The sequence below is a fragment of the Bos indicus genome, chromosome 2, assembly GCF_029378745.1.
Source record: "Bos indicus isolate NIAB-ARS_2022 breed Sahiwal x Tharparkar chromosome 2, NIAB-ARS_B.indTharparkar_mat_pri_1.0, whole genome shotgun sequence".
NCBI lineage: Eukaryota > Metazoa > Chordata > Mammalia > Artiodactyla > Bovidae > Bos > Bos indicus.
The window spans coordinates 124,932,406-124,939,453 of record NC_091761.1 but is presented as its reverse complement, the minus strand read 5'-3'; the positions used below and the strand labels follow the sequence as shown (position 1 = coordinate 124,939,453).

At 50.1% G+C, this 7,048-nt stretch overlaps 1 protein-coding gene across 7 annotated transcripts in view; it reads right to left on the bottom strand.

The window, feature by feature from the left end:
* Positions 1–7,048, bottom strand: part of PTAFR (platelet activating factor receptor) — a 72,864-nt gene that overhangs the window by 60,569 nt on the left and 5,247 nt on the right. Inside the window, exon 1 of one of the 7 annotated variants that reach the window (XR_011562648.1) lies at positions 2,433–3,097. The exons of 1 other annotated variant lie outside the window; for it this stretch is intronic. The gene's annotated coding sequence lies outside the window, so the exon portion shown is untranslated. 5 more of the 7 variants (XR_011562642.1, XR_011562647.1, XM_019980091.2 and 2 more) reach the window with 5 other exon arrangements.

Sequence of the window (7,048 nt, the reverse complement as noted above, 5' to 3'; positions counted from 1 at the left end):
CTTTACCAACTGTGAAGGGCGCTGCACAGATTTTTGACGCTGTTCTCACATCAGCCAGCTGAGCTCAACTCCAAACCTAGATCCTGAAGTTCCCCCTTCTATAGAAATAAACAGGTGGGGAGGGGCTACTAAATGATAGTCTTCCCCCCACAAATTCTCCTCCCCCTACATCTTACAGACATACACACACACACTGGCTCTGGATTCTCTTTGGCTGAAGACATGAGGGAAGAATGGAGTGCCAACCTCTCAACTGGTTTGGTTGATGATCCTGCTTCTAGGAACTGTTGGGCTGGACAGGCCCACCCATAGTTGGCCACACTCCAGGCACTCATGGAAATATATACCCAGAGCCAGTTCTCCAGTCCACCCCACAGGCACACATGCACACACAAAGATAGCAGAGGCTTCTCTCCCCTCCACCATGCTGCCAAGGAACCCAAGAGCTGTGATCAGACACATGGCTGCACCGGGGGCCCAGCAGATACCCTTCTGAGAATGGGCTCCACTCTGAAACCAGACACATTCTCCCTGGATCCATAAGGGGGCGTCCCCAGGCCAGAGCTTAGCTGGTGCCCCCTAGATCCATGGGGAGGCAGAGACCAGGACGGGAAAGAAGGGACTTCACTGGAAAAAATAAGCAGCTCTTTCTTGTCAACAAGGGCGAGTTCGCAGGCTTAGGATAGGGAGGAAGAGGGCATTCCATAAAAATCTTTCTATAAAAGGACAGAAAGAATCCCAGCCTCTCGTCACCCCGGCCCCAGCCCCCATCAATCCAGAGCAGAAACTCACTCCTGGAGGCCCATTTTGACATTACTACTGTAGACCAGTCTATGGGTTTCCCAGGGGGCGCTAGTGATAAAGAACCTTCTGCCCGTGCAGGAGACACAAGAGACGTGGGTTAGATCCCTGAAGGGGAAGATCCCCTGAAGAAGGAAGTGACAACTCATCCCAGTATTCTTGTCTGGAAAATCCCACGGACAGAGGAGCCTGATGGGCTACAGTCCATGGGGTCACAAAGAGTCGGACACGACTGAGCGACTTAGCCTACACACAGCAGAGACTGTGGCTTTCTTACCCAAACCTTCATTGGACAGATGGGGAAGTTGAGACCCAGAGAAGAGAAAGGATTTGCCCCAAGTGAGCACAGAATCAGGAGCCAAGCTGGAACCAGATGCTGGACCTCAGGCTCACTGTCCATCCTCTTCCAGTACAACACACTACTTTCTCATTCCCCATTCAGTTCATGTTCCAAGACTGTATGACTTGCCAAATGCCACGTGAAGAGTAAGGATAAAATGAGGAACAAACAAACCCTCTTCCGTGAGGCATTTACAGTAAGAATAACAGTATTGGTACCAGCAGTAATACTGGCTCATGTCTGCGCACCAGCTTACTATTGACAAAGCACTTTCCCACCAGCCTCTTACTTCACCCTCTCCCGCCAACTCATAGGTCAGTACTTAAACCTCAGTAAGGAAGGAAGGGATGCTCCTGAATTGCCCAAGGTGCCAGCTGATAGGCAAGAGCTGATGCCAAAACCCCATTGCCCACTTCAGGCTCAGTCTCATCTCTTTCGGGGCTTCCTTCCTTCACTGTGTTGTCAGTACCTAAAGGCAACGATGTATCTTTCGTTTCCTAACGCCCACACACACACACACACACACACACACATGCCAAGCACCTGGAACAGCTGTGTATTCAGTCAAGCGTTAAATCAGAGCTGCTTGAATGCTCTGGGTAGCAAGTCTGCAGGTTCCCTCATTCTTCACAAGTAAGTAAGAGTCTGAGCCGCAGCCGCCGTTCTCCATGGCCACATCTGACTCCTGCCAGCAAAGGACAGGGGCTCCCAGCCTGTGCTCAGTCCCTAACACCTGCGACCTGATGGCGGGAACAGGTTGTGGGCCAGGACTCTTGTATCAGCAACCCTGTTATCTTCCTCATCACCCCCGCAGGAGAACCCAGCACCTAGTCAATTCCTAGATACCCAGCCCGGTACCTGACCCTTTGCCTCCCGACCTTCCTGCTGGGGAGACAGCACTGGCCTCGTGTGGCACTCTAGGAAACGGAGGAGCAGGGCAGTGACATGGCCAAGGCCACACAGCCACGGAAGCAGACAGCACCCAGGCCCCTGAGATCTAGGCAGCCCCCCACTCATCACCACCACCACCACCCCCCAGGGAGGTCTCTGAGGTCACTTCAGAGCTGCCTTGACCTCAGAGAACCAGAGGTGGTAGCGGATTCCCTGGGAATGTCTAGTCACGAGGAAGTCCTTCTAAATGAGAGCCTCAGGTCTGGGGAAGATGCCAGAACCGTCCCTTAAAAACAGAAGCACACGTTTGCTCAGGCGGAGTCTAGGGGCAGGACCTTGATCTCCTGGGGACGCTGTCACACACCTCCCCCAAGCCGGGCCAGGGCTGGGACCCCCTTACCTGTCCAGGGGCAGTGGCTGCTGCTGCGAGGTCTGAGCATATCGGCAGCTGCAGGCTCTGTGCTGTCTGTAATTGCAGAAGTAAGGAAATAGCTCACATCACTGCCAAGTCACCCCCAGGAGGAAATGCCATGACCCCAGGGCCCCATCAGCGGAAAGGACATGCTACAAAACCTCGAGTTGGGTCACCCAGGCCCTGGGTGCCACTTGGAGACTTCGCAGAATGCGGGGCAGGGTGGGGTGTGGGCAGCGGCCACCAGGAGAGAGTAAGGTGGGGGAGAGACACGCCGCCTAGCACGAGTGTGAGCAAGAGGAGCTGTGAGTGAGAAAGGAGAATGTGAGAGTCAGGGGAGAGGGGTTAAGAGATGGAGAGAGAGAGAGGCCCACAGAGAGACAGGCAAATGTAAACAGAGACAGATGAGAGGGATGAGGAGAGTCGAGGACAAAACCCAAGGGAGTGACAGAGAAAAAGATGACACAGATAGTGAGAGGGCCTGTGTGTGTGTGTGCGTGTGTGTGTGTGTGTGTGTGTGTGCGTGTGTGTGTGTGTATGCATGAGAGACAATACAAAAGAAAGGGAGCAAAGGAGGAAAAGGAGAGGCAGCTGGAAAATAAAGAAGATGAGAAGGGAGGAACTCCTAAGAACTGCTGTGGTCAGTGCCATGGCCGGGCTGGGCCCCCCTGGTGGCCAAGGAGCGCCAAGACCAAGGAACCCATGGGCACACAGCCCTGCGGGCTGGGCTGGCACAGGAGGAAGGGTCATAAGACCCCAGGCAGGAATCTGGCAGCGAGTGAGTCAGTGGGAACAGGAGAGGGTGAGCAAGTGTGGGCAACTGAGGAAGTAAACACAAGCAAAACTGAGTGAGCGTGTGTTTGTGTCAGAGTCCCATGTCAGAGACTGTGTGTGAACCGAGGTGAGGGATGGGCCCGATCTCCCTGCCTCAGTTTCCAGTCCATTTATCCACTCCTTCTTTCAACCAATAACCATTTATTGAGCTTGCAGGCCCCAGGCGCTGCAGTGGACACTAAGGAAGTGAACCCTTCAGTCAACAGCCAACCCAACAGCCTCCTTATAGGTGGCAGGGGGCTGGGGTGGGGGGGTGGAACAGGCCTAGACAGGATCAGGGCCCCACAGTCAGGCAGGTGCCAAGCAGACCTAGGAGATCAGGCTCCTGATTCCCCATGCGTGGTCTAGCCTCAACTCCACCACTGGGGTCTGGACTGGCCCCTCCCACTCACTGGGACCCCACCTCACTGTTCCTTATTTAAGCCAAAAATGGATCTCAGAGGACAAGGCACCTCTAATATGTGGCTCAGCCCTGAGGAACTGGAGCCAAAAATCTGTCCCTCTCCCCCACCTCCAGCCCATCACATGCAGGTGAACCCACTCAAACCGCCTACACACAATCCTTGCACACTCAGTACAAACCAGCATACAGAGACACCCCCACACACACACACTCACCTACACACTCACAGACTCGGGTGTTGCATCTGTCACACCCCCTAGCTCACACCTGCCCAGGGTTGCTCATTCACACTCTCCTCAGATCCCAAGATGCAGTAGGCCTCCCAGCCGGCCCCGTTTGGTCATCCCTCCTCGTCTCCCTTGGAGGCATTTTGAGCCTTGAGTGCCTGAGACACAAAAGGACGTGGTGGTCTGTTCATCGTGTTTAACTGTCACACAAACTGCCTACCTGAGTCGGGTCCTAGCTCTGCTCCCCAATTCAGACCCTCTTCCTCCAGCCTGGCTTCACCTTCTCAGCCGCCCCCTAGCCACCACTCCAGGAACCGCCATGCCAGGAGGGACAGAGGGGCCTCTGGTATCAACCTTGACCTCAGACTACAGGACAGCTGGCTCGACCCCAGGCTCACGATTGGCTTTCAGAGGTCCCTCGTGTAAGTGCACGGAGCAGTCACAGTTCAGCACCTCTCTGAGATGATCAGTAATCAGGGCAGGTAGGCAGAGGTTATTATGCACATTTTACAGATGAGGAAACTGAGGTTGACTCCTCTCTCTCACACCTACATCCATGCTGTTACCAATTCTATCTGTTCTGCTTTAACATATTTCCAAATCTGAACCTAATCAAGCCTTTAGCTCCAACCTTCAATTTGTAGGAAATATGGGTGACAAAGGAACAAATTAATAGGCATTTCAGGAAATCAATCAGTCAAATCCATAATCTGGGATCAGGACATTCTACAGGAGAACTGATGCAGTTCCTTCAACAGATCAACTACATGCGGAGGGAGCGGGGTATGGGGAATGGAGACAGGACTTTTAATCCAGGAATCTCTAAGTTAAAAGAGACTTTAAGAGACATAGAAATCAAATTCAGGGACTTCCCTGGCAGTCAGTGGTTAAGACTTGGTGATTCCACTGCAGAGGGTGTGGTTACATGAGAAAATGTTCATATATATGGAAATATTTAAGGATGGAATTACAGGGAATTGCTTTAAAATATTACAGTAAAATAAGGAGAGAGAGAGAAAGGAGTGGAGGGGAAAGGAGGGAAGGGAAGAGAAGGATGAAAGCAACAAAGAAAATAAAAAGAGAGAGAGGCAGAATATTGAATCTAGGGGATGGGGATTGTGTAGGCTGAATAATGGCCCACAAAAATAGGTTCCGTGGTGTTGGAGAAGACTCTTGAGAGTCCCTTGGACTGCAAGGAGATCCAAAAAGTCTATTCTAAAGGAGATCAGTCCTGGGTGTTCATTGGAAGGACTGATGCTGAGGCTGAAACTCCAGTACTTTGGCCACCTCATGCGAAGAGCTGACTCATTGGAAAAGACTCTGATGCTGGGAGGGATTGGGGGCAGGAGGAGAAGGGGACGACAGAGGATGAGATGGCTGGATGGCATCACCAACTCAATGGACGTGAGTCTGAGTGAACTCCGGGAGTTGGTGATGGACAGGGAGGCCTGGCGTGCTGCGATTCATGGGGTCGAAAAGAGTCAGACATGACTGAGTGACTGAACTGAACTGAACTGAATCCCTGGAAGCTGTATACTTTATCTTACATGACAAAGATTTTGCAAGTATCATTAAATTAATACTCTTAAGATGGGGAGATTATCCTGGATTATCCAAGTGAGCCTTAATGTAGTCACCAATATCTGAGTAAGAGAGGAAAACTGGACACAGACAGAAGAGGAAAAGGCAATGTGGCCATAGAGGCAGAGTGACAGCCACAACCCAGGAATGCCGCAACCACCAGAAACTGGAAGAGGCAAGGAAGGGACTCCTCCCTGGAGCCTCTGGAGGGAGCACAGCACTGACTCTTTGTCCATCGAAACTGATTGTAGGGGGATTCCCTGGCTGTCAGTGGTTAAGACTCTGAGGTTTCACTGCTCAGGGCCCAGGTTCGATCCCTGGTTGAGGAGTGCTGTGTCGTTCAGTCCAAAAAAAGAAGAAAAGAAACTGATTTTGGAATTCTGGTCTCCAGAACTGTACGAGAATAAATGTGTGCTATTTTAACCCACCAAGTTTGTGGTCATTTGTTACAGCAGCTGTATGAAACTAATCCAGGTATACAGAGATTTATTACACTTCCCTCTCTTCTTGTGTGTTTGGAAACTTTCCTAATAAAGTTGTGCTTGTGCGTGCTCAATTCACACTACCTATGCAACAGTCTTGCCAAGGAAATAGAAACAGAATTAGTAAGTTCAATTACCAGTTTACAGAATATACATAAAAGGAACAGATCATAGGGATATCCACAGCAAATTCAGACTGCAGTGAATGCACAGAACAAACCATCTGGCTTCTCCAACAAATTATACAGGAGAAAATGATGATGGAAGAACCTACAGATTAAATGAGAATTAAGAGACATAGCAACCAAATTGCTGTGTGTGAGCCTGTTTTGGATCTCAATTCAAACAAATGAGAGAGAGAGGAGCAAAAAAAGAAAAAGAGGAATTACAAAACAATCAGAAATTTGAACACACTGGATATTCAACTATATTAAGGAATTAATGTGGATTGTTAGGTTAATGATTTCACGATTGTGTTAAAAGAATTCTTATCTTTTAGAGATACATATGAAATATAGAAGGCTTCCCTGGTGGCTCAGCGGTACAGAATCCACCTGCCGATGCAGGAGATGCAGGTTCAATCCTTGGGTCAGGCAGATCCCCTGGAGAAGGAAATGGCAACCCACTCCAGTATTTATGCCTGGGAAATCCCATGGACAGAGGAGGCTGGCAAACTACAGTCTATAGGATTGCAAAGAATTGAACACGACTTAGCAATTAAATAACAACAACAACATGAAATATTTACGGATGAAATTATGTATTTGGGGTTTGCTTCAGAATAAAATGGGACGTACTTCAACTGAAAAAAAAAATGGGTTGATAATTGTTAGTGTTGGTTGATGGTACCTGAAGTGAAGTGAAGTGAAGGTCGCTCAGTTGTGTCTGACTCTTTGCAATCCCATGAACTGTAGCCTGCCAGGCTCCTCTGTCCATGGAATTCTCCAGGCCAGCATACTGGAGTGAGTTGCTGTTCCCTTCTCCAGGGGATCTTTCCAACCCAGGGATTGAACTCGTCTCCCTCATTGCAGGCAAATTCTTTACTGTCTGAGCCACCAGCGAAGCCCTCAGAACTTT